The sequence below is a fragment of the Pezoporus occidentalis genome, unplaced genomic scaffold, assembly GCF_034315485.1.
Source record: "Pezoporus occidentalis ecotype Australia unplaced genomic scaffold, CSIRO_AGI_Poc_V1 ctg21, whole genome shotgun sequence".
Lineage (NCBI taxonomy): Eukaryota > Metazoa > Chordata > Aves > Psittaciformes > Psittacidae > Pezoporus > Pezoporus occidentalis.
This window is the reverse complement of record NW_026913964.1, coordinates 8,787,413-8,814,497: the sequence shown is the minus strand read 5'-3', so window position 1 is coordinate 8,814,497 and position 27,085 is coordinate 8,787,413.

The window sequence follows — 27,085 nt, the reverse complement described above, 5'->3', positions numbered from 1 at the left end:
AAAGATGAAAGTCTGAATTATTCCATGTAAGATTGTTAGCTCATCTGTATATCCTTTTAGCAAGATGGTACTAACCACAAGGCACTGTCCTGTATGCTGGGAATGGCAGCAGCAGTGGTATTTGGAACACGGTGCTTCTCAGCTTGCTTCAAATCATATTCACTGTGTTTTTGTTAAAAGCTTCACAAAGATGTGAGATAACCTTTTTCAGAGATTGATGTGTGGGAAAGAACGGAGTAAGAGGGATCAGCTGCAGCTGAATGTGATTCGGTTAGAGGTGGAAAAGCTAGGGCTTGGACTTTTTAGCAGCGAAACCAGGCCTTTAAAGCCTCATGTTGTTTTTGGCAGACATTCTCCTTCTTCCCATCTTATTTACACTGTCTGTTCTCGTCGGCTTCTCTTTGCAGCCTGTTATTTGCAGAGCAGAGCTTCTTTGCACTTCCTTCTGCCAGCCTCCAGCTGATCATGAGCCACAGAACAGTCACCCAGAAACCTGTCACCACTGGAATGGTGCACCAGAACGGGGGATAGGGAATTGGACCGCAAACCCTGTACGACAGGTTGTGGAAGAGGCTGACTCAGCCCCTTGCTCAAAAGGCCATTATAGCATTTAGTTGCTGATCTACTTGCCATGTGTGATTGCACATTGCTGTTAAAATGGCATATTGGCCCTAATCCTGAAAAGCTTTCAGACATATATGCATTCGGTGAAATAAAGTATTATAGGGAGATGCCTACATTTCCTATAAAGGCATCATATTGGGAAAAAAGTATAGGTGCAGTGATCTCCAAGTGTTTTGTGATATAAAAGAGTGGGCAAGGACACAAATGCACACATATGTGATTTGCACATATATATGTATATATAGTACATCCCTGTAACTGAATGACATTACTGTGGGGAAAATAAGGCCCACAGATAGCATAGTCAACAAATTTAGCTTGCTATTTTCGTGTCTTTCTTTTGTGAACTGCCAAGGAGTAGATTGCTATATCCTTCAGTTTGTCTTTGAAAATAATCTACGAATAACTTGTCTCTGAAACTTGTTTGACAGGGTGCCTTACATGATCACCTCTCTATTGATCCACTGAGAATGTAAGTTTATTCTAGTCTTTAAACTAGCAAAACTAGTTCTTTAGCTCAGCCTGTAGCAGCTTGTACTTTCAACTCTCAGAATTCATTAAGCATTGGGGACACTGCAAAACTCTTAGAAACATAAGAACTTTTATTCTGCATCTAACTGTGTGGCACTGAATTTCATACAGTATCATACACTGAACACTGCTTAGTCCTCAGAAACGTGTAAGGAGGAAGATTGGGAGCCCGATTCTCACAGCCTGATGAACCATACTGTGCTGCTCTTGCAGTCTTTCCTGTTAATGTGAATCAAGTTTACCAGTGATAGACTTGCACAACTACCATATCTAAACTACATAAGTATAAATGAATTACATATATACATGTCTCTCTACTTTGCATTTATGTATATATATTTATATATACATATGTAGATTTACTGGTGACAATATTTTACCAGATTATCAGTTCTTTCCTTCAGCTAATCAAAAGCCTATATACTAATGGCATCTTGCACAGTCTGTCTCACTCTGCCTCTATGTTCAAAATATTTCAGCAAACAAGAGGGAATTTCCAAGGAAGAGATTTCCTTGAGAAAGCTTCTTTTTTTGTTGATAAGTCTGATTAGTCCTGATTTTTGGTTGGGGTAAAGCAGTGTTTCCTGGTGAAGAGGGACCAAAGGGGCTTTTATCTCATTAATGCCTTAATACCAGCTGATGTAGAATGCACTTTACAGGCCACATTTTCTTTTTTTTCAGTCCTGTGATTGTACAGCTGGTACACTGTAGGCTGTCTGCCTTCCCACGCTGGGTCCAGTTTGTCCATCTCGTTAGCAGTTATGCACATCTCAGCGCTTGTTGTCTGGGGAACTTAACAAATCTGTCTCTGAGACAGTAGGTGCTCCTGGTGCTCAGGGGTTAGTAATTTCAAATATGCCAGGATTCATTGCCTAGGGAACAGGCAGGGAAGTTCTGAGTCAAATATTTTTTTTTTATTTGCTTCCACGTGAACCCTTCAATGCTTTATCAAAACCTCCAGCTCCCTATATTTTATCATTTCCTCAAAGACAGCCAACCGTTTTTTCCTGCTGACTGATCTTGAATGAACATGGCTATTGGGCAGCAAAAGAACGGCTCTGGCAAGTCACTGAATACATCATTGTGCGGGTCATTAGTAGGCTGGGTACCTCTTGAGGAACTGGAAAACGTATCAGCCTGCCAAAGGCACTGTTTGTTCAGATAAGCAGGTACCATGATTTTTCCTGGTTTTCTGTCAAGGGGGGGTTTAACAATGTTTCTTAAAGAAAACGGTGCTTTGAGGACACAAAAAGCAAGAATATGTGTGAGCCTAATTCTTTCCCACCAGCCAGCAGAGTGGCACATGATGCTGAGGATGAACAAGAGCCTAGTGCCCTGCCTCTCCTTGTCTGCATCTTTGGTGCTTTCATGAAACTGGTCTTGTGGCCCTCCTTACCCTCAAGAACTATATGCCCTGAAGTAAGGGTGGGCCTGGGGCATTCTTTGTAGCAGCAGGGCTGCAATGGGAAGAAGTTACACTAGACATGACAAGCTTCTGTTTTCTCCTTACTCAGTCATGTCTACTCTGTTTGCATATGAGTGTTAAGGTACTCAAAAGCAGGTTCACTGTCAGGGACCCACATCTTCTGAATTCAGAAACTACAAAGAAGCCTAAGGTGAGAGAATCAGCAAAGACTGCAACTTTAAGAGATATCGTGTTGCATTAGTACACTGCAGAAGTGGACTTACTGTGTTACCCTTATCCCCAAGCAACTGCCTAGCATTCAAACTGTGACTCCTGTCCTTGTTTCAGGTCTGTATGTCCTTGCTGATCCACTACAAAATCACAGTCACCAGATGATTAATTGTTGTTGGTATTAAATCTTAATTTTAGCTACTATACTTTTTTGAGCTTTAAAAGGATAAAATTCTTTGTGTTTTTGTTTTTTCTCCCCCCCCCCCCTTTTTTCCCTCCTAAACAGATATTACCATTGGTATTAAATAAAATTTAGTTTGAAAATAAAGATACACATTGCCAGATAAAAATTACAAGCAGCTTTTCTAATTCAGAAATTGCTTTATTGGAGTGAAGCATCCCCTTTCCTCTAAGGTAGAAAACATATATGCAAAAATACTTTTATTAGAAAGTTGCTGGCTATGGGCAGGCAATGTTGGATAAGAAGAACATTTGACTGTCAGAGACAACGGAAACTTTTTTTGACAACAGAAACTGGTGTTTTTCATGGGTATGTGCTTTATGTCTTAGCATACTTTGGCTTCACAAACATAAAAGTAAAGATCTTGCATTTTCTTAGACCAGAACAACCATATATATCCATAAAACTGCAACATAGCTAAAAATGAATAAATAAATAGCCCCCGCAAATGTAATAGGTTTAACCAGAAATGGAGGAAAAAACCGCAGGAACCTTAAAATTATGTATCATGAATACATTTTACATTTACATTTACTTAGCATTTAAAGTTCCACAACGAGGTTTTTCACGACGCTCCCCCCGCGCCAGTTCTCCGGTTCAGCTCTACAGCACCTAACCCAGGGGGAGCGGTACTTGCTCCCCGCGGAAAGCACTAGCAGTCTCCCGAGTAACCACGAGATGGCGCTGTGACCCCTCGTACTGCTCCCAGCCGCGGGTTCCGGCCCCGGCCGCTGCCCTGGGCTGGGTTCCCTGGGCACCTTCCTCTGGCACTTCGGATAATCTGGCACCCGGGAGCGAAACAAGATCAGAAAATACAGTTTATTTTCGTTGGATGAATGATATTTTGTGACTGTTTATCTGAGGGCGTGCGACAGATCCTTGGTGCAAGGCGGAGGGGGGAGGACGCGGGGGGGTGTGTGTGCTCTGTGATCCCCCCGGTACCGTGCCGAGCGCCGCAGCCAACCGCCGCCGGGAGCTGACTGCTCGGGTGCCCCAGCGCGGAAGCGGGCGGAAGTGCCACCCGCGGGCGCGTACGCCGTTCCTTCCACGCTAAACCCAGGCGCCGAAACGGGAGTCAGAGGGGCTACCGGGCTGCGCGAATGCAGCAGTGGTGGGCTCCGTGCTCGGCGGCCTCCCTGCCAGGCCCCGTGGTTCACTAGCAGCCGCTGCAAACGTGCCGTTTGTCTGAGAGCGAGTGCTCTGCCATGTAGCGTGGAGATAAATCCTCCGTGGTCTAGTAATGGTCAGTGTGGGGACCGAGGTGCTGAGTTCGGGTCCTAACGTGGCATTCCTCTAAGGGGCATTTCCTCACCTTCTGCTCTCGCATAGATTCTGCCTTTTGTCTGGCTTATCTGTTGCAGCATATCGATACTGTTCAGGGCAGGGGCTGGCTGCTGATTAATACGTCTGCACAATATTTACACAACACCCGGCACACATGCTGCTTTGACATTACAAAATATTCAGTATTAGTGATAAGTTGGACCATTGGGCAAAACTACGTTAAAATCACTAGTTTTACGTGTCTGTCTTAATGGCAGGTGTTGACTAATTGCATTCTTTGAACGTGAAACTTGTGGAACGCGTATTTAGTCATTTCACTTGGCACTTTCAACTCTGTTCTAAACGGACTATGTCTACAAGCAAGCTGTTTAGCCGCGCTCTGGAAGCAGGGTGAATGCTTATCTAATGTTTCAGTATCTGAATTCAGACGGAGAAATATCTCACTGAGGGGTTAATATACTGGTGTACATGAAAGTCACATCAAGGATGAATGGAGGGAAAAGTGACTGTTATGAAGAAAACGCCTTCTGTGGCCTCATATTTCCAGATCTTGGATTTTTAGAGGATGTGACTTTCCAAAATGAGATTGAAGTAGTTGTCTGTGGAGCTGCTTGGAAAATAAACCCACTGCTTTTCAAATGAACCTTTTTAGTGGATTAAGTGAGATATAGCTGAGACATTTTCTTCTTTCCTAGTTAAGCAGGCTGTACGAGTTTTGAGAAATAATGATTGAAAAAAGGCATTTCACTCACATGTATTATCTCTGATATTTTTTTTTCTCAGGGGTTCTAGAGGTATTGGAATTATGAATTAACCAACAGCTAATTCATTTGCTTTAAGGCCAGATCATTTATTCTGAATAAACATTCTTGTCCTGGATGTATATGTGTGTGTGTCTACTCCTATATATCCACACATGTAATTTTTACAACCTAAGTAGCAGAAGAGGCTAAAGAACTTAAACAAATGTGTGTGAGTGGGAGGCATCAATTACTGGATGAAGCAGTTGAGCCCAGAGCACAAGTAATTGTGTAGGTACATCCATTTTTATACGAGTTGGATGACACACTGAGCCTGGCTGGTGGAAAACATTTTGAAGTCATTTATTTTCTCTCTTTAAATGATAAACATTTATTTCAAAGCTCTGCTTCTAGTGAGAGGATGGTTCTGCTCTGCGTCCACCCCTGATCGGGAGACTGACTGTTGGTTTTTGGGCTGGCAGTAGAGTAGAGGAGACTTGGTAGACCTGGATTTGTTTCAGATATTTACAAAATCCTGGGTTTTTAATGTGTTTTTTTTAATGAGTGCATGATAGAAATTGCACAGGAATACACAGAAACGTAAGGAAATTTTTCAGTGGGAAGACCTTAATCAGAACCATGCCACAACAGGAAAAGGTATTTTTGTTTCTGTTTATAATAGTATCTGTAATTGCTGGAACAAGATTTCCTGAATTCACCAGTCACAAATTCCAAAGACGAGCCAACTCTAAATCTTTGCCCTGACTTGTGGGACAGAGATAAAATGATTCCTTGAATTTTCTCTGAGCCATGGAGAAGAGTAAAGTTGAGAGGAGATAATTTGCAGAGGTGGCAAGAAGCCTGTTCTATCCTGCCCCAGAGATGGGGTTATCAACATTAATCAGATCCCCTCAGGTGTGTGAAGAAGCTGCACCTGTCTGCTGAATTGAAGTTGGAATGTTCTCATGAAAAGGCAGATTTTGTTCAGATTATGTATGTGTTCTGCCTCAGTCATTGCTGATTCTCTCCTCATTCCTCTTAAGCTTCTATCAGGTACCCTGGAGCAATGCCAGTGAACTGGACACCTAAGCTGGTGTATGGGTGTACCAGTTAGTCACCCCTCTTGCCTTGGGCCCTGCAGCAGGAGCTGCAGCTGGAGGGCCTCTGCCTGCATCTCTTTTGATGTTGCAGTAGGATGAGAGCCAATCTCCAGCTGCCTTCACCAGAAGCAGCCTTCAGCCTTCCTTGCAACAGCAGATAACAAACTATGTTGCTGCCCCTCCAACCCCCCCCCCCCTTACTTTCCTGTGTGCCCCTGGCTCACTCTCACACCTTTGACACAAGAAGCCAAGGCTATGTCTGCAAGGGGAGAGAGTGGAGTGGGGCCAGGCCATGCACTGGTGCCCTCAACCAAACCTGTGCTGCGGATGCTGCCCCAGAAGCAAGTGGTTGCAGCTACTGCTGGGAAGGGTCGTCTCTCTGGAGCAAAGGAGATGATGAACTGAATACATTTCATTCCATGCATCTGTACCAAGTTTGGAGCGTGCTTATTGCATGCCAGTGCTGGAAGTCTTTACCAAAACCAAAAGGAGTTTGAGCATAAGCCTAGTCATCTATTGAGAGACTTAAACTGTTGTTCTGAATATCAATTCAGTCCTCAATAGTGAAGATCAAGCCTTTGTGTAACAACTGAACTTCTATTGATCTATAATCATTAGTTTTCTTAGATTTAATGTAAAGCTCATTGCCTCAAAAAAAAGAAGCTTTTTCTGGTTTTCTGAGTACTAATTTTAAGCAGCACTTCAATATCTGACAAGGGGAGCGCTTGATGTTAATTATTATTTGATGTGAGCATAATCATGTACAAAATTTTCTTTCATGCACAAACAGTCTTCTGTGTGAGTTTATGTTTCTGAAATATGAACCTGAGCAAGGCACAAAATAAACCTTTACAATCATCAGAGTTATTATAATCTGATTGTCATAGAACAAAGTACCTTGTCATTTCTCACTATGTGGCTCTTCCATGTAACTGTTGCTTTGCATCATTTACTCTGTTGTACTTCATTGATTATATTACTTCAAAGTTGTCATTTATCCAGCCTGAAAGTTGTTCCAAGAAGAAAAGGTAAATATTATGGGCTAAACTCTGGTTTAGATTCTGATAAACAAAGCCCTCAGAATTGTAAACCTGACCTCAAACATTTGTGACCCTTGGAACCAAAGAGAACCGGATTCTGGATCAAGCAAGAGGAATAAAGTTGGACTTGAGGATGAGTTTTTCTTATTACTAAGCTGCCACTTAAAACATCCAAATCTGGAGGAAATTTAATGAACTGGATTTGCTCCCTCAGCTGGAATAGTTTTGGCACATATATCAGAAGAGCTGTTTAGCTACAAGGGAGTTAACCAATGGTTTGAGATTATGCACATCTGTCAGCTAAATCAAGGAACCAAAGGTGAAACCCATCATTCAGAGCCAACATGTGGATCCATGAATTTTACAGAAGACAGTGTCTAGACACTGATAAGGAGTTTTCTTACATACAGTGCTTTAAAACTGTATATAATTGTTCTCATTTTAGTAATAGCTTTCAGGAAATTACTGTTATGAAGATGGAAGAAATGGTTTATGCCAATGACCTTAAAATTGTAGTCCAGGGATCTAGGGGTGTTTTCAAGTAATTTATGCCATGGAAGTAATGAGTATCTCTTTTGAGATAAAAAGACACATTATGTAGGAAGAAGACACTTTTCCTTATTAGAAAAGTAATTGATTTGCAAAAACTGTAGACATGCTATTCTTTTGTAAATACAATGCTTAGTTTTATTGCATTGTTACTCTTTGTGTATTTTCTAGCTTCAAAAGTATTAAGAGGATGAATAAAACAGGAGAAGGAAGATCTATTTATATGAGTGTGTATGTGCCATTCAGGCAGTGCAGGCATAGTTTGTTTTTTTTTTGGATACATGCTTTTACTTTCAAAATTATGAAATATTACAGACAAATTATAAGCCTGCAAGTAATTTACAGCTATTGCATTTCTGGTTAATACATTCCCCCAAAATTTTTTTTGTCACAGATGGTAACATCATAACTTCAGTTCTCATTGCCATCCATTCCTGGCTGTTCCTGGATGTGTGAAGAGGTGACGATTAGCTAAGACAAAACGAGCTGTTCACAACATCTTGTTGAAATTTTGTTGTTATTGATGATAAAAATGGCTTTGGTATAAACTGAAGATTTTCATTGGAAAATGTCTGTTTCTGTAAAGGGTGTTTTTTTTTTTTGTCAGCTTCACATGCAGTTATATAATAGATGTTTCCAGGGCTATGTATTTCTTTTTTTTTCCTTTTGTTTTCATGCTTGTTCACATCAAGGATATGAGAATGTCACAAATGCAAGACAGCAGACATTAATGGGAGAATTTTACATTTGTGCCATTTCAGATGTTCTGTGCACATTTTGTGTGGTGGTCTTGTTTTTTTTTTTGTTTTAGTGACACTTTCAATGGATTTTGGGTCCATAGGAAGCACATTTTTATCATACTCCATTCTGCTACTAAAAGGACTGTTGTGTTTCACCCCATTTACAATATATTCCTTGCCTTAGTCACTGAGCTTAGTTAAGGAAAGAACATATGAAAATTGGATATTTCCAGTGCTCCCCAAAATTATTTGGAGTTAGGCAGAGTTTTTCTGCTTCTGCTTTTCAGTTTTATTTTGAATTGGATAAGGAATTGGAGAATTTTGAGTTGGAGAAGGTAAAACACATAGGAAGACCGAAAGGGATTATCAGTGGAATAAATCAGAAGTCCAGATGTGGGAACTGATGTCAAACCTGTGGTGATTACTTGTAATCCAGCTGATCCCTCTTGCCCAAGGTATTTGCTCGTAACTTTTCTAGTTGTATTAGCCTTTCATTGGCTTTGGAGTATTGTCCCTGACACCTTGCCTAATAACTTAATCTGGTGGCTGTTAATGTTAGTGTGTGTTATAAGGTAAACCTATCCCCTGTGTTCCCACTGATCTCATGTTGAAAGGAGTAAGCAGAAGAGTTCTGAAAGGCCTTGGATCTCAGAACATCCTGAATATCAACCATTACCTTTCCTGATGCTTTTGTAATAGTGTGGAAATGTCCAGAAAGTCAAGTTCTTTACAACTGATGTATACGGGAGGACTTGAAATTTAAAAACAACTTTGGCATGCTCACTTTCAATTTTGTGTAAATTCAGTAGCCTAAACCTCTGGCATTCAACTCAACATTTTATTATGGCCTTAGCATCTGTTAGTTACAGGAATCTGCATTCACTGCATCTAATTCAGGGTGCTTAGGCCGCTATTTTCCAAAGTTGCTGTGAACTCTTTTTGCGTAAAAATATCAAACTCCAAAAGGCTTGCTGTGATCAATAGTTCCATAAAAACTAAAGATTCATAGGAGTATAACAGTGATTTTCCCCGTCAGCTAACCATTCAAATGTTTCACTGTGTTTTCCACAGATACTTTTCCCTTCACCACTTTACTTGTGATTTCCTCTTTTGATTCACTTGGTGGCATAAGATTTCTGTCCTTGCCAGCCTCCTTTTCTGAAGTGTCCTTGGGTTCTTCTATCTGGTGAGTTTCTGTGCAATTCCTTTCCCAGTCTGTTAGGGTAGTAGGAACATGACTTGCTGACATTGCTCTTCTGGGGTAGTTGCTTCTTTGTATGTCATATGTTCTGTGTGCTGAAATGGGAGCCATTGCAGGTGGGGCAATGAGTAAGTGGCTTGGAACGCATAGCTGTCCTGCAGGCAAAGACCCTGTTATCTGGGTAGTAGCTCTGCTTTCAAATCCATGGGATATGTATCGATAAGATTTCTTTGATTTTAGCCCTGGGAATTCTGATGACTTTTTTTAGGCTTCACAGCTGAATTGAATCTAGATGCAGAAATAACAGCCTCTCAGATTTTCACTACTACGCAGTTTGCTTTTGCTGGTTCTGTGTTAGCTTTATCAGCAGTCTGGCTTTGATTTAGGCAATTCAAGTTTCAGGGCATTGTCAACATCTGTGTCTTAAAGTGCAGCAGGGATCTTTTACAGGCAAGAGACTCAAACTCAGTGTATCAGAGCAACTCCTGGGCTTTTTTGGACCACAGCGATGATACTCTAAGATACCTGTCACCACAGACATGAAGGGAATGTGGCTGTCCCTGTAGGGATGAGGGTGAGAGTATTGCTGTGGCTATGTAGGTCCCGGCATTCTGCTGCAAGAAAGAATGCTACTGACAAACTATATAGCTATATTCTGGGGAAAAAAAAAAAAAGTTATTATCAGTGTGATGGAGTCACTAGCTTTTAGAATGCTGTGTTCTGAAAACAAAACCTAGGGCTCCTTTAGGGTACAGGACTCCTAAGTCTGCAGCATGTTTGCCTTGGAACAAATCCTCTGTACTTCATTCTGTTATTATTACAGTCATTTGCAATAGCTTGCAAATATGCTTCAACTGTAATTTGGAAGGACAGCAAAATTTGCATATATATATGATGATATCGATACTGAGCTGGGAATAGTTTGATACACAGTTGATTTTTTATGCCTTGAATTACTATTAATTGAAATCAGAAATTAATGTCTGGAATCAATTTTGATAAATCTCCCAACATAGGGAATTGTTAGATTTTTTTCAATAGTCAAAATATGTCTCAGTTTTTAATTAAGGAATTTTTAGGGCTTTTAGTTAAAAATATTTTTCCTTTGTTTTTAATTAATTTAGACTAAATACAAGTCTATAATATATCTAACTAAAATGCAACAGTTGTACCTAGAGAATACTTTTTATGTGGATAGATAATCTCTTCATGCAGACACTGAGATTTTTATTGTCATTCTATTCGTGACAATGACATTTTTTTAAGAATCCCTCAAATGTTCACAGAGTGTCTATCTCTGCTACTTATCTCAACAAACACCATTTCGCTGTAATGTACACAGACTGATATGTCAGCCCTTCTGCTCTTAATGGATGAGGTTCACTGACATGTATGTTGGAAATGGTGATCCTGTTGTGCTTCCCTTTGCCACAGTAGAATGGTAGCACGAAAGTTGTGCTTAAAAATATTTCACATGAACAGCATACAGGAGTAAGTTATTCAGATAATATGTAGCTTCTGCTCTTGGCCACTTAAGTGCAACTGCTGGCAGAGTATTACCCAATGAATTTTGCTCTGGTAACTTGTGAGAAATGCATCTGTACTGACATACAAACTGGACCGTGAGCAAATCTGGAACAACTTGGAGCTGGCAGAAGTATCAGTACTCAGTCACTACCAACATCAGCCAGTTTCAAACTGATTATCTTAAATGAAAATGGTCTTGAGCTCATTACCTAACCATGACGTGGGCCATCTTGCCTGCTTTTTGAAGGTTTTAGACCGAAGAACAGTTCAGCCCAAGAGCAGTGTCCTTTCATTACCTCTGATTTATCGCCTGCCTTTGAAACTGTCAACCAAAGCGATGGCCTTGAGCACCTCGCAGGACTCTTGGGATTGCTCAGGATTTGAGTCCTCTCTGTTTACCTTTTGTGAGTGGTACTGGATGTTCTTAACAGTCCTCTGACATTGCTTAGCATGAGTTTTCTCTGGGTCCTCTGGAAAATTTCTAGATTTTCAGTCGTGGTGTTAACTACATTTTCGGTGAACCAATACTGATAAAGAAAGGATATACCACTTTACCCTTTTCTGCTTGCTTGAGACTGTCTTACATTCAAATGCTTGTCCTCTTCATTTCAGCATTTTTCGAAACAGATTTTATGTTGTTTTCCCATTTTTCCTTATGGAGAGCTTATGAGGAAAACTGCAGTGTTTTTAGTTTATGTGATTAAAATTCTCAAGCAGCTTTTCAGGCAGCTGTTAGTTCTTCAACAAGCTCTAATAAGAAAATAAAGGATGTTTTCTAGCATCTGGGAATGTCACACAAGAAAAGTATATATGAACCTGTGATCAGCATCAGGTCCGAGCCTCCAGTGAGTGGTGTGGGAGCTGCTGCTGTTACACATATTGTGCTGCTGCAGAAGTGGGAGGAGATGAAACTTCTGCCATTTCTATGGCATCACTCAGCAAGGTGTAAATGAAGTATGAAATAAAAACTCTCAGCCCACTCAGTTCACAGACAGAAAAAAAGATAGTGCTTTATGCTTGCTGCTGTGATACACTATTTGCTGTAATATTAACCTTACACAGTGCCAGAATGCTCCCTAAGTTTTACAATCTCAGGTCAAAAGAGAAATGATTTCTTGTTAGGTTTCCTCCTTTTTCTCCCTTTCCACCAGCATGCTACTTCATGTCAAAGCTGCTGATGCAGAGCAGAGCAGGTGTGAGGTGAAAAGACTGACAGGAGGATCCTGTTCTGAGAGAAAGAAATTGTGTAAGTGAATCAGTAATCATAGTTTGCGATGAATTTCAGGGTAAAAATGATAAAACACTGTACAATGGATGCAGCTTCAGACTCAGAAACATCTGTTGTCTTCATTTTATTGAGTTGGACCTCATCTGGCTGATTTGGAGGGAAGAAGCCATAGGTGGTAATGTATCTATACTAAGCTTAAATTCATTAGCACCAGGGAGTCTGTTGCTAGGTAGCTCATTTGGTATGGCAGTAGCTTTTGGATGGAAATGCTTTTCAGTCCCAGATTTGCCCCCCCCGGGTCTTGCCCTCATAGTTTAACAAATTGCTACCTAGATCCTTGTGGAATCCCACTCATTATTTTAAAGCCATAAACAAGTCTCCTGGCATCCTTCTTTTTATTTGGCTGGAAATGTTCAAGTTGAAGCTTGTGAGCTAGATCCTAAGATGGTGTAAATAATGTAGCTTAACTGATGTCAATAAAGTCAGACCAGTTTGTACCAGCTGAATCTTTGTCCCCTCAGATGCAAGTCTGCTGCTTATCTCCATGCCGTTCACACAGAGGCATGTATTTCCCTCTGTTTTTCTAATCCTTGCGTGTCTTTTGTAGAAATATGTGATTTGTGCTGCAAAACAGTGTTGAGAAGTTGGATGAAGTGAGATGGATGCTGGTTTAAAATGCTGGACCCCTGCACTTCTGCCTTGTTCTGCCTGAGACCTCTGTGTGGCAGTGCAGTTATTTTTCTCTCTGTGCCCACACTTTTTCCCTTTTATTTTCCAGTCTTACAGAAGCATGGGGATAAAAGCCAGTAAATACTGAGGTACTGCAGTAAGAGGAGCTGCGGTATAGATTTGTAAGTAACAGCTTAAAAAAGCCTGATGATGGTCAGAGGGGAGCATCCAGTAGTGCCACTGTGAACTAGCGCAGATTGAAAAATGCAGCTAACTGGGCAGCAGCAACCTGCAAAATACTCGGCTGGTGAATTGTTGTATGAAGGAAGGATCATGTGTGGTTGGGCTTCTGTGCACAGTGTGGTCCCCTCTGGTTACACTGTGCACAGAGTGGGGGCTGGATTCATACCAAAAGCTTTCTTCAAGGCTGCACAGGAGGAAAGGGAACGTGCAGTACACGTATTCAGGGTGATTCAGCCTATAGATCTGAGAGCTCTGGAAAAGCAGGATAAATTCTAGCAGGAGGGGTTTATATAAATGCCATTCTGATTACAGCAGGGAGTATAAATGTAAGAATTTACAACTTGCTCCATCTTGCAACACTTGCCAGTGATAACATGTCCATAAGGAAGGCTTTGTGATAAGAAATCAAAACAGCAAGACTGAAAGAAAACCAGGCACCTTTGTAAAAGGATGAAGGAAATCAGGTCATTAAAACATGCTCCGGGCTTTTTAGGGGCATGGGGGAGACCAGAATAGCATTCATGTAGTATTTGTATTAAGTCTTAAGAAGGACAATAACCCTTTTAGTGCACAGAAGAGAATGTCACCCATCTTGAAAAAAGCTGGAACACAGGTGAACATATATTTGGAGGGCCATTTGAAAACAGGGCAGCAGCGGTCTTGGTCTGGTTGGTGGAGCTATACATGTTCCATAAAGCAATATACTACTTAATTTGTTGGGCATCAATTGTAGAGAGAATTTTCTCTGTTTCTGCCCTTTAATAAATTCTAAGTAAAAGAAAGCTTCCTTATTGTTACAAATTGAGAGGGTAGTGAAAACAAGACTTGCACTGTTGCAATTGAAAGTCAAATAGAGGAGCAGTGCATTAGATGGGTTAATAAAATCTCAGCCTAATCAGATAATAGGCGCCACAATATAAATTGACTTAGATTTATTGTGTCTTTAGCTGTTTGATCATAAAGGTATTATCGTGCAATACCTAAATACTGGTCAGATGGTGTCTTTAGCTGTTTGATCATAAAGGTATTATCGTGCAATACCTAGATACTGGTCACATTTCAAAAAGAATGCTCCATTGCTCTTCTAAGCAAGCTCTAAAACTGTAAATAATTTGCATAAAGGTGGGTCCTTGATTATTGTACGGTTTATTTATGGGTTGTAAATGCAGGCTTACAAAACCAGGAGACATACATTCACTCAGTTTATATTTGACTCTATTATTTCAGTTATCTCTGATATTATTACAGACATATTTAATTCAAAGCTTTCATTTTAGTTTCTAATGAAGAAAGCATTTTGAACCTATCCTAGGCAAAAGAGTGGATAACAAAGAGAAGCTGTTAAAAATTTTATTAAAACCTGAAATTTTAAATATTTATTGTTGGTTTTATTACATTTATTTATGTATGTTTTTGTTTTCTAAAAGAAATAAAACAGGTAGTAAATACAAAACCAAACCACAGAAGATTCTGGATAATTTAAGTAAGTGAACTACCAGGTAGCAAATGCAGTTTAATGTAGAAAAATGTTAAACAATTCATCTGTGAGGAAGGCACCAACCTAAGGAATATGCACTGAATATGCAGTCATCCAGCATAGTGATTAGGAAAGAGATGGACTAGTTACAGAGAAATAACTGCAAACATGAACAGAAATTCCAGTGCATTGTAGCATTAAAAATGTTGAACAATATATTAAGGAAAAGAACGCAGCATAGATATCATAGAAGCTGGATTGAAATTTCATTTAATAACAGGATTTCAGTTTCTTGGATTTTTTCCCTCAGTGGTTGAAAAATAAGGAAAATAATTACTCAGAGCATTTTTCATATCAGTGAAATAATTCTTTGAACTTTTTCATGGAAATGCCTTTTTCTTAAGAGTCTACATTCTCAGAAAGTACTGCTCTTGCTAGAAACCAAATACCAAATCAGATATTTCAGGCTATGCAGATGCACACGTCTGCATACACACACACACACACACACACACACACACACACACACACACACACGCTGGAATTGTTGCTGTCTTATGCGTATGCTTCTATTAAGCTGAAATGTGACGCAGAATACTGCATTTAGTGATTAACTGCCTTAAATATAAATCAACTACAAGAATGGTAAACGAATCATTCCTGGTTTTCAGCTCTCTCAGTCTCCTTCTCTGCCTAGACACTTGTTCACCAAGCTCACTGGTAAGTAGGAAGGCAGGCTGGACAGCAGGGGTGCTGAGTTAAGCTCTCGGACACCCTGAAGTAATGGGTTATTTGTGAATATTAGGTATTTCAAGACTCATGTATTTATTGGTAATGCTGCAGAATATGGTTGAGTGCTGCTGTGTAGGTATAGCTGCTCATGTGCCCTGCTCTGTTAGATTCTTACCACAAAAAATATTTTTTTCATGACTCTTTACCATCTACATCCACACTACTCCTATATTCCTGTTTGAGAAGCCTTTTGTGCTGTCTCAAGGCTTTTTTTTTTTCTATTGGACTGGAAAACTGACGGTTAGAAAAGTCTGATGCATTAGCACAGGGCAGTGTGTGTGTTTGCCTCTGTGCAGCCTATGTGCAGCTCTGCAGGGAATGAAGTAGGACCACAATATTGCTGTAGGTTTCTTTCCATGGACCGTGAAAAATATCTGGTGCTCAATTGCCATGTCACAATTTAAGTGCTGCTGTACTGTCTGTCTACCCTGTGAGAGGTCAGTGGCCCTAAGCACTGCTGATGAGATGGAGTATGTGCCTGCATCAGCTGCTTCTGTTCGCAGTGCGGTATTTTCTCACTATCCTAATTTACATGGGCAATGTAAGTAGACAGTGAATCGGCATCCATGCCTTTCTGTCAGCACTGCAAGAAAGACACAATGCCCAGAAGAGGGGTGAGCTGAGCAGTAGTGAGCAGGAATATCTTATGCAGCACCATGATGTAACGGGTGTTTTCATGCACAGGAAAGGGAGGTTACCAGGCAGCCGCAGTGGCAGGGTTGAGTATATTATGCGGCACGTGTGACGCCCTGTGCCAAAAACCACACTGCTGTAATGAAGATACCAAAGTGATGCAAGTTTGCAAGACTTCCATGTGCTGCCACGCAGACACAGCATGTCCTCAGGCTGTCTGCACAGTCCTGCTTTCCAGCTCACACTTTTCTGACAAAACAGCACTCTTGCCTTTCAGAAGAATCACATTTCGGCAGAGATGTATGATGTGGTCCATACATACATCAGAATCTATATACTATTATATCACTGTTGTTTAGCCTTATCTTTGAAATGGCAGAACTTTACATCATATGAATGCTACTTGACATCTATCACATTAACTCCCTGCACAGCTGGATTGGAACAGGTGACCACATATCCTGGCTTTATTTTCAAATAAATGCTTATTTATGCAAATCTATGCTTTGAATATGCTTATGAAGAACAGGGAAAAGAAAAATATCATCTGCTTTAAAGTCACTGCAGAGATCCTCGCACAATACCCTTTGCCTGACTTCATGTAGAGGCCACAGACCAGTAGATGGCAATCTCTTCCTGTCGCAGGAAGAGCAGTGTTTTAATGCAGGGCCACTTGCGTGCGTCTTCCCTTTGCTTATTACAGTTTACTTGAAGGGCAAAAAGGACCTGGAAATCGTAGGCAGCTTTTGTTAGGCTCAGAATGTCAGAATATGGCAAAGCAAAACTGAAGTTCTACTTTATGCAAATCCCAGCTACCAGTATCTGTGAAAAGGAAGCTAACGTAATGGAATGAATTTGTATTAATCTTTTTCATTTCTAAATACAGGACACTGGGTTATTTTACAGCATCGTTGTGCTTTTCCTCCTGTGTGCTGCTAATCTTTTAACGCATTCTTTAGAAAAATAAAATGGCTGTTTTCCCCATACCACACATTTCCTTTCTTTCTTTTTTTTTTTTTCTTTTTTCACCAATATTTATAAAGGGAAGAAATAATGTGATTATCAGCTGACTTAAAAAGGAGTCAAAGAACAAAAGAAAAGCATTTGCTTGCTATAGTGACAAATCTGCCATGCTAGAGTAATGTGTCCAAGCGACAGTGTGAGGGTCTAGTTTAGAATTTGAATTGGAAAATGGATGGTGTTAAGGCTATCGCTGTGTAATTTTTATGCTTTTTTTTTTTATTGCAGAAGAGAAGATTAACGCTACTAATTTCAGTTACGTGAGAACTCTGAGCTGATAAAGGACCTGGATTTTTTTTTTTTTAAAAAACAAATATTGATAGCAAAGAAAGGAATATTCTTATCCTGTGCTGGAAATAATTGTGTCCATAATCTCACCATGTTGCTTTAAATGAGTCTGCATCATTTCATGGACTATCATACTGCAGGCATTTGATCATCCATAAAATAATGATGGAATGAGAAAAAAAGAAGGCTAAATTAATATCCTGGATATACTGACAGTGGTAACAATATAAGAATGTTTGGGAATGTAGGATTTTCTGTACTATCCTTAAATGTAATTCTTGATATGCTGTCCATCTGGTACCCTCTAAGAGTAGATTGCAGTCCTGATGTACCCTTTATGCTGGATAGCATAAAGGAATACCTTTATGAATAGCATTCATTAGGGAATGAAATTAAATGTAACCTGGTTCAGTGCCTTGTTCTATAGGATAAAAGATGAAGGGGGAACTATTATGCTAGCTATGCAAAATCTGAATACTTGGAAGATAACCTGTGCTCCCAGTGTGGCACAGGAGACATGGAGGTTCCTGTGACCAGGCATGTAAAGTAGCTGAGTTAAAGGGAGATGACTTAAAGTGAGTATTAAGGCCAAGGCCAATTCATGCACTTAATTTTACTCTTTTGAAAGGATTTTCCTCTGATTATGTAGATGTAGTATGATCTGTAAAATGTAGCACAAAAAGGTGTTATGAAAAACATTCATTATAACCAGTCACTACACCATGTATAGCCTACTCCAGTTTCTATATACTCCTCCATTTTACAGGCAGTCAACTCTTCTTTATGTAAGAAAACTAAAGGGGCAATAGTCCAGGCAGTGCTCATAACAACACTGTATTTTGAGCAAACGGTAATTATGAACACGCCAGAGCAGTCTTATATTAAGGGGGAAAAGAAACAGAAAAGAAAAGAAACACGCTTGTTTGATGGGCAGAAGGAACTGATTTATGAGGAAAAACTATAAAAACTTATCTTTTCTGAATGATAAGTGACAGAAGTGGTTGTGTACATGCAAACATAGTTCTGAAACTGTAGGCTCATTAGCACAACAGAAATTGCTGGAAACACTTTTCATGATAGAAAGGAATATCTTCTGCAATTGTATTAAATAGGAAAACAGAGATGAAAATCGCCTTTTCTGTAAGAACCTTTATGTTGTAAAACAACTTGCAAAGGAAACAATATACTTCCACTGCTTGAAATAGCTAAACATTCATTAAATAATATGAAATGGGAACATATAAACATTTTCCAGCTCCAGCTTTTGTAGTTAAGGGACAAAAAATTTGGAAGTGCTATATGCAATTTCTTCTCATTCAGAGTGGGCTGAACGTGTGTTTACACTATGGTGGCAGAAAAAGAGAATTATTTTCAGGGCTTGCAGTTGAAGCCTGTTAAGGTGCCTAGTTCCATGGCACACATTAGTTCCTTGTGTCCTCTGTGCAGGACATGGGTATATGTAGTGTGTGATTAAAGGTACCCAAATAAGTCACTAGATTAATCTCCCTTTAGGCTCACCTTTTTTTTTTTTTCCAATTGGTTATATGGGGAGCCTGCACTCCTTTGAGGCCTTAAAGTTATAAGTTGCACGTCATGATGTATCTGAACATGTGTGTGCTTTTGCAGCATTTGACTTCTCCAGATACAGTCATGTACTTTTCCCTCATTCAGAATCAATAAACAAGGCTACAATTCAAAATTATCTTTCTTTCCTCAGCCATTGGGGTGATTTTACACAACGTTATGTTCTTTCGAATGACTACAGAAGGTGCGAAGATTAAAAAAAAAAAAAAGTTGGCTTATTCTACAATTGTGATTTTTTTAAAAAAACCTCTGATTTGTGTTCTTTTTCTCTCCTTTGGTAAGCAGGGACTGAGAAATTTGGAGCTCCCATACTGGTTTCAGGGCTGACATTGGACTTAACTGCTGCAAGGTTTTCATCAGCTGTCCTTGTTCCAAAATTTCTGAAATGCTACCTAAAATGAATCTCCTTTTTTCTGACAAAGAGCTAGGATGGCACCACATGTCTTTCAGCCATGCTAATCACTTTTCGGATTTCAGCACTGAGCAACGAAAATTTGCCCAGCAGGATAGAGCTAGTCCTTGGATTGTTTCATTCCATCAGCCCTGTCACACATGCTGTGACATAAATGTTACCAGAGAACTTTTGGGGGGATTTCCTTTGCTAGAGCATTAGGCCCGGAATAAAGTATTTCCAACTATATTGTCATTAACACCTTCAGGAGAATATTCAGAACTCTATCCCCTCTTGGTTATATATCAAAACCACTTTTTATGGGACTGCCATCCAGTCAGCAAAATAAGCTAAGTTGGTTAGGTGGCATTGTTTTACTGCAGAATTGTTTAAAGGTTAAGTATCTGCTAAAAGAGAATGAAAGGATTTTAATATAGTATAGCAAGTAAAATAGATACCGTGCAAATTCAGCAGTGTTGAAGTGGTGTGTCTGAATTTTAGTACTTAACTGTACTTTCTGTTTGTGCTGTAGGAAATGATTTTAATTTTTTTTTGCTTTGTTTTCTTGGTTTTACTTGAATTCTTTTCCAGACTCAGCAGCAGAGATCTAGTATAACTCATGGAGCTGATCCCAGTGAGAACTGAACTCTCAGAACCCAGCTTATTATGGTCAAAATCTGGTTTCATGAGCAAAGAGGAAGTATACCAGAGGTATGCATACGCATACATATATACAGAAAGCCAAAACCTGATTGTTAGATAACTGAAATGTAAGAATCTAATCATTATTACAACAGCAACATAAAAACCAGTTAAAATTGTTATACTTGCACTTAATTTCTGCAACAGTTCCTGATGTTATACTCACCTATCTTCTGGTCCTGAAATCAGTGTTATTCTTGTCCTTTTATTTTATTCATCAGTTTATTCTTGTGAGGGGGAGTGGAGAGAGTTGCAAGGAGTTGCCACCACCTGGATTCTTTCACTGAGAAGGATACGATGCATGTGCTGATGATCTCTTTTACTTCACTGAAGGATCCACTTGGATCTTTTTATGTGATAGCTAAGATGCTTGTACAACTTAGTTCTTTCTTTCCTTGTCTGCAGGTGCATGTTAATCCAAATTTACTGTACTTGGTAACTTTACGTACTTCAGTTAGTGTTTCTTTTTACTTCTTGTTACCACTAAGTTCAGTTTTGGCCACCTCCAAGCCTGTATTTCTTTAATGGACTACTGAGGAGCTGTTCACAGCTGTGGGGCCTCGAAAGCCAATCTGTGCCCCGTCTTTTGTCTTCCCATGCCTGTACTCCTACACACCACATTCTCTTTCTTCAGAGAAAAAAAAAAAAAGTCAGGCTTGTATTTTCTATACTACGTTATTATGCTAGCTTTGTAAAATTATGGTGATATCACACAAAGATAAATAAAAGTGAAACAAATAAGCCATATAGACCTAACAGCAATAAAGAGTATTGCTGTTACAGCTGAACCAAGTAAAACAAAGCTGCAAACAGGTCGGGAAAGCTCAGATAGAGCAGGCCTGGCAAGCCTCAGTTCTGAGATTGTTCAAATTCAGTATAAAGCTTATGGCTTGCTACTAACAGCAGTAATAGTGTATTGCAGAGCTACATGGTTGTAGAAGAACAGGTGGCACTGAGCAGCTTCCCTGCACTGATATTCCCTAATGTTGAGGCTGTAATCTTTTGTATTTGATTAGTTTAAGACAACTTTCTGACAAATGACTGCACAGCTGATGACCTGATACACCCAGAACTTAAATAAAACAGGAAATAATGTCGTGGCAGAATGACAATGATAAAAGATGTCACCACACAGTGCATTCACACTTTGTGGGAATACTGGGTGAAGCTTTCCTGTTCAGTGATGGGGAAGAGACATCCACAGCAGGTGTGTTCAAAGTAATCTATGGCCACTCAGTCACAAGTGAAAATCTTAAAATTAAGCTGGAATCTTCCACTTAGGGAGATAAAGATCAGCTGCAATGATCAGTAATTCTCTACATTTTATCTTGCACTGGATACTTACAAAGGGACTGGATACTTGGGACAAAGAAGATGCTTATAATTTTGATTTGCAGCATTTTGATTGCTAATCTCTGTCTCATGAAGTCTGATATTCACGATCAGCTTACTTGCTCTTAGCTCAGGACCTGTGGGGAAGGATAACAAGGTCATATGTTACCTTTGCACTTTGGGTAAAGAAAGCTGCAGTGGAAAGCAAGAAAGGGAGAGTTACAGCTCTGTAAGCTAAAGTTTTGTTTATGCTGGAGCAGAGATGCTTTTATTCTGGTTCTTGCTTCTAGCACAGCTGTTTTATATTATATGGGAAATGTTCCTTGAGACCCGTATTCTTATTCTTACACCATTGATTAGGTGGAATGTAGGCTAAACATTAAACTGTAAAAAAATGCATTCTCTCTTCCTCTTCTTCTTATCACCACAAAACATGCAATTTTTATCTGTTGCTTTTTTTTCTTTTTTTTTTTTTTTCCCCCACAGCTTCAGTCAAGAGGGGTAGGGGATTTTAAGTATTTTCACAAAGGTGAAATTCTAGCCTGGAGACTGAGCCTTCCCATGGAAAGTGAGAAATGTTGTTGAAAGACCTTTTCCCCAGGTTTAAGGGAGCAATGTAGCCTTTCCCCCCACTTTTTAAAAAGTTCTCTTCAACAATCTTTACAACATTATTATTTTGTAAAAGTTGATATAATTCCCAGCTGTGTTTTAAACAAAATCCTGAATAAACTGATAACAGCATTTTGTCTGGAGTTAGTTTCTGTTAGGAAAGCTCTTGGAACATGTACAAGATGAGACCTTTCAGAAAACTTAGCTGAAAGAAACATAGTTACTGAAGTTTAAGTGTACTTATGTGTGTTGGTCAAATTATAGCAATTTTGTTCCCAGCTAGAAGTGTAGTTCTTGGCATCTAAAGAAATATAAACTCAAAACAACATGAGGTTTTATAGTAATTGAGCAGTTTTTTTAAAATGTGAAGTCTCAAAGAAGACTGTTTACATAATAAAGTATTATGCCCCATTATGCAAAGCACCTTGGAACCTTAAAGAACATTTTCTTTGTCACATATTGATAACGGAGACACACTTTTACAAGCAGCAAGGTAAAAGCAAAAAAATCAAACTAGACGCCTCCTAGTAATCTTTATTCCCTGGTATGGGTAGACTTACATGAAGAAATGGAAAAGAATTAGAGTAAACCAATCTGTTCTAGCAGAGAATGTACAGGCTGCAGTGTTTTCCACTGCATTGCAGGTTAACTGAAGAGAAGCAATACAATCTCCTTGGGCAAAAATTTGTGCACTAAGCTCTTTTTGTGAGAGGAAAAATGTAGTGGCAGTTGGTGTGGGCAGTATGGGAAAGGGCAAATGCAGATTGAACATCAAGCTAAGAAGAATCTGTGAAAGGTAGAGAATGTTCTTTAGGAAACCTGAAAATAAGCATTTAAAAAGTATCTTGATAAATGTAAGATTATCCTGCTGAAATGAGAAGATGTGAAGATGTCCCTGTTTTCCTCTGCTTCATACATGAAGTACTCAACCAAAGCTAAAAAGATGATTGCCTTGTACTTCAGGTGAGACTGTCAGACCAAGACAACAAAATGAAAAAGGTGTGCAACACTTGAAACCTGGGCATGTGTATTTTACACTACACCAGTACTTCTCAGAATGAAGAAAACATGTTTATGACTTACACTGCACAACTGCATCTTTGTGTTGGAGTGCTTTTCCAGGGTGACCTTCTAGCATCCTTCCAAAGCATGGGGCCTTACCTAAAGGGCCCTTACCTAAAAGGCCTTACCTAAAGGAAGTCTACAAGAAATCTGAAGAGGGACTTTTTACAAGCACATGCAGTGACAGGACAAGGGGGAATGGCTTCAAGCTGAAAGAAGGTAGACTTAGAAGTTAGGGAAAAATTCTCTAGTGCAAGAGTGGTGAAACATCAGAACAAATTGCCCACAGAAGCTGTTGCTGCTCCATCTCTGTCAGTGTTCAAGGCCAGGGTGGATGGGGCTTTGAGCAACCTCTTCTAGTGGAAGGTGTTCCTGCCCATAGCAGGGGGGTTGTAACTAGATGTTCTTAAGGTCCTTTCCCACCATAAGCATTCTGTGATTAAATGATTCTATGCATGCACCCATTCGTTTGATTTTCATTCATTAAGGTGGAGATTTTCAATAGTATTCAGTTATCTAAATCTCTGTAAATCTCATCAAGCACATATTTGCATTTTTGGCAGATACTTTTGTAAATCTGGCCTCTGATTTATATCCAAAACACATACTGTCAGTTTCTACACGTGAAATGTTTCTGATTCTTGTATTGTGGACTCTCACATCACTGCTGTCCCCTTGGGTTACCCATACGGAAGCAAAGAGGCAAGAACTGTTGAAGTGGCTTTGGAAGAATAGCAGGTCAGTGAATCACAGATACTAGAAGCAGAGGAAAAGGTCCTTCAGGTTACCTAGTCTGACCTTTGCATTCTGATTATTACTCGTACAGCATACTAACCTCTTAATCTAACCTTCTTTTGCTGGTTTGTGATTCTAAATTGCTGAAGGTGGGACACACAACTACTTTCAAGTTGAATTTTAGTAGGAAAAAATAGGTATGGAAAAGAGTGCAGAAGTCCACAACTTCAGCTTAGCAGTTCTTATTATCCTGTTCTAGATATGTGGTTTTGATTAGCAATACAAAAGTTACATGTTGTTTACAAACATTAGGGTACTACTTCGCATGTAGTGTACCCAGACTTTTTTTTTTGTAAATAAAGATATCTTATGGAGCCTCTGGACTGATTAGGACTATGAAAAATGATGTATTTTAGTGTAGATATGACAGGGTGCCTGTGATGTAACATATCTCTTGTGTAAAAGGGAGTTGCCATTAATTTTTTCTAGCTCTTAGGACATCATCAGATTCTATGGTGCTCCCAGTGTTGAATTACAGGAAAGGATGCAGGTAAGGGAGGAAGCTAGGGATCATTAAAAACATGCATATCCATATTTATTTATTTATTAATCTCTAACTGTTTTGGAGCTTGTTTGCTTTTTTGTTGTTGCTAGATTTTTTGTTTGTTTTATTTTTTTCTGTTAAACTTTTTTTTCGTTAGGGGTAATTATATCTTTGAATTGCCATCCTTGGGTAGTGTGACTTACAGGCTTAAGGCCAGAAAGGCATTATGATAATCTTTTAGTCTGACCTCATGAGTAAAACAGACCATAGAATTTCATTCAGTGATTCTTTCAGTGGGGAGAATTATTCTTCCCAGCTATATAAATGAATTCCTTTCCTTCATTCATTTTGAAAGCCTTGAAAATATTTACAGATTGTGATCTTAACCTTCCTTGTTTGAAGGCCTTTGCTTTTCAACAGTATATTGAATTATGCTGTCTTGTTGGGTCTTTCAGATTGTTCTATTCTTCTGTCTTTATATTATCTGTGAGAGGTCTTCAGGAAGCGCAAGATTCGTCAAACTAATGAGAGTAGGGTTTTTTTCTTCAGGAAATGTATTTATTTTTCTATAGTTAAGATATGAAAATAAATAATAATGCAGTATAAATGCCGATTTTTGTAATTTAAAAAAGACAAATGACAGAATTCAAAAAGGGTGAAGAGCCTATATGGTTCTTCAGAACTAATAAGTGAATGTTGTGAAATTTTATGTAATAATAATTTATTCATATCCAGGAAATCCTAAAGAGGCAATGGAAAGCCAGGTACAATAATAGCATAACCTTGTCTTTGGAAAAAAACCCCAATAATCCAGCAACAGTCAAGAAAAAACAGAGGATTACAATTTTAATAAGCTTCTTATATAATGAAGACCAAGTTTCAATTTTATACAACATACAGGCTAGCGTATTAGGAGTTATTTTCATGTTTGCTCACGTGCATTTCCTTCTCTAAAACATATTCTAAATTTATAATAAATATTATTCTTTATTCATACTGTTAACTGTTTAGTTGCTACCCTACAAAACTCAGTTTTCTTTATTCTGTGTTCTCTCTGCTCACTCAACTCATCAAGTCTTCAAGTGAGAGCAGAAATTCTCTGGGACACGAACCAAATCTTTATAGCCATACATAAAGTGTCTAGCACACTCTGTATGTACATTTAAATAAAGTTTCTTGAAATGAGAATGTTATGGCTTGTATAGCTGTTGCCAGACTCCATTCATTTCCAGACAGCTGAAATTCTTTAAAAGGCAGATACATATTTTATGCAGATAGAGACAAACCCCTATATCTCTGAGGCTTGCCCCTAATGACTGGTCTTAATTCATAAATTCAGGTAACAGAATCTTTATCAGTTTAGGGGTTTGAATTATTTTATATATTTATGATAAATTTTAATGTTTATAACCTAAATTAGAATTTTCAATTGTTATAATGAGTCATTATGCTAGTTTATAATTGTCTCTGCAGGAGACTGTAGAAGCATGGCATTTTTATAAGAAAATGTGTTTGTTTTTATTTTGAATGCATACAAATGTCCACAAGAGCCCATAATGAGACTTGGAGGTAGTACTAATATGTGACTTAGTGAAGATATTAACAAAATCGTCTACTTTTTTCCCCAAAAAAGTTCAATGCCTATATTTATGAAGAAATAGTTTCACGGGTTTCAATTTCAACTATTCAGAGAGCTGTTGCACTTGTTATTTTCCAGCTAATGCAAGTACGAGAACATTGTGTTTGAAAGCCACTGGAGAAGTGAGCTGAAATGAGCAACCTACCTTGATCTCCACATTGGAAAGCTGCCTGAAATGTCATTGAAATCAAAGACACAGTGCTGGAACACAGACCATTTTGTTGAAATATGTGATTTGAGTAGGTACTCAGGCACATATCATGTCTGTCAGAAACCCATAAAAACAAGATATTCAAGCTATCCTTACTTTATACTTACAACTTACCTATACTTCATGTAGGTATATATATACATTTTGTTTCTATCACAAGTTTCCCATCCTACAAATGATATACCTTTTTCCTTACTTTTCCTCTCTGCATATACCTCTTTCTATACTGCTAGTAGCTGATAAAGATTAGGTTAAAGGAAGAGGCCATAGAGAATTCAAGTCATGTTCAGCAGGTGGCCAAGTGTGCACTGGAAGTCAGGAAAACCCAGGAGGGCAGAGTGAAGGTTGTGGTGTATGGTACATGGCTGTATGCATTTCATTCAGCCTTGAGGAGGGCCTCAGCCCTGAGGAGAAGGATTTGGGGATGTTGGTTGATGAGAAGCTCAACATGAGCTGGCAGGTGTTCTTCCAGCCCAGAAAGCCTACGCTGGGCTTTATCAAAGGGACCATGACCACAGGTCGAGGGAGGTGATTCTCCCGCTCTGCTCTCATGAGACCCCACCTGCAGTACTGCTTCAGCTTTGGGGCCCCCGACACAAGAAGGACATAGACCTGTTTGAGTGAGTCCAGAGGAGGGCCATGAAGATGCTCGGAGGATTGGAGCACCTCTGCTATGAAGACAGACTGAAAAAGTTGGGCTTGTTCAGACTGGA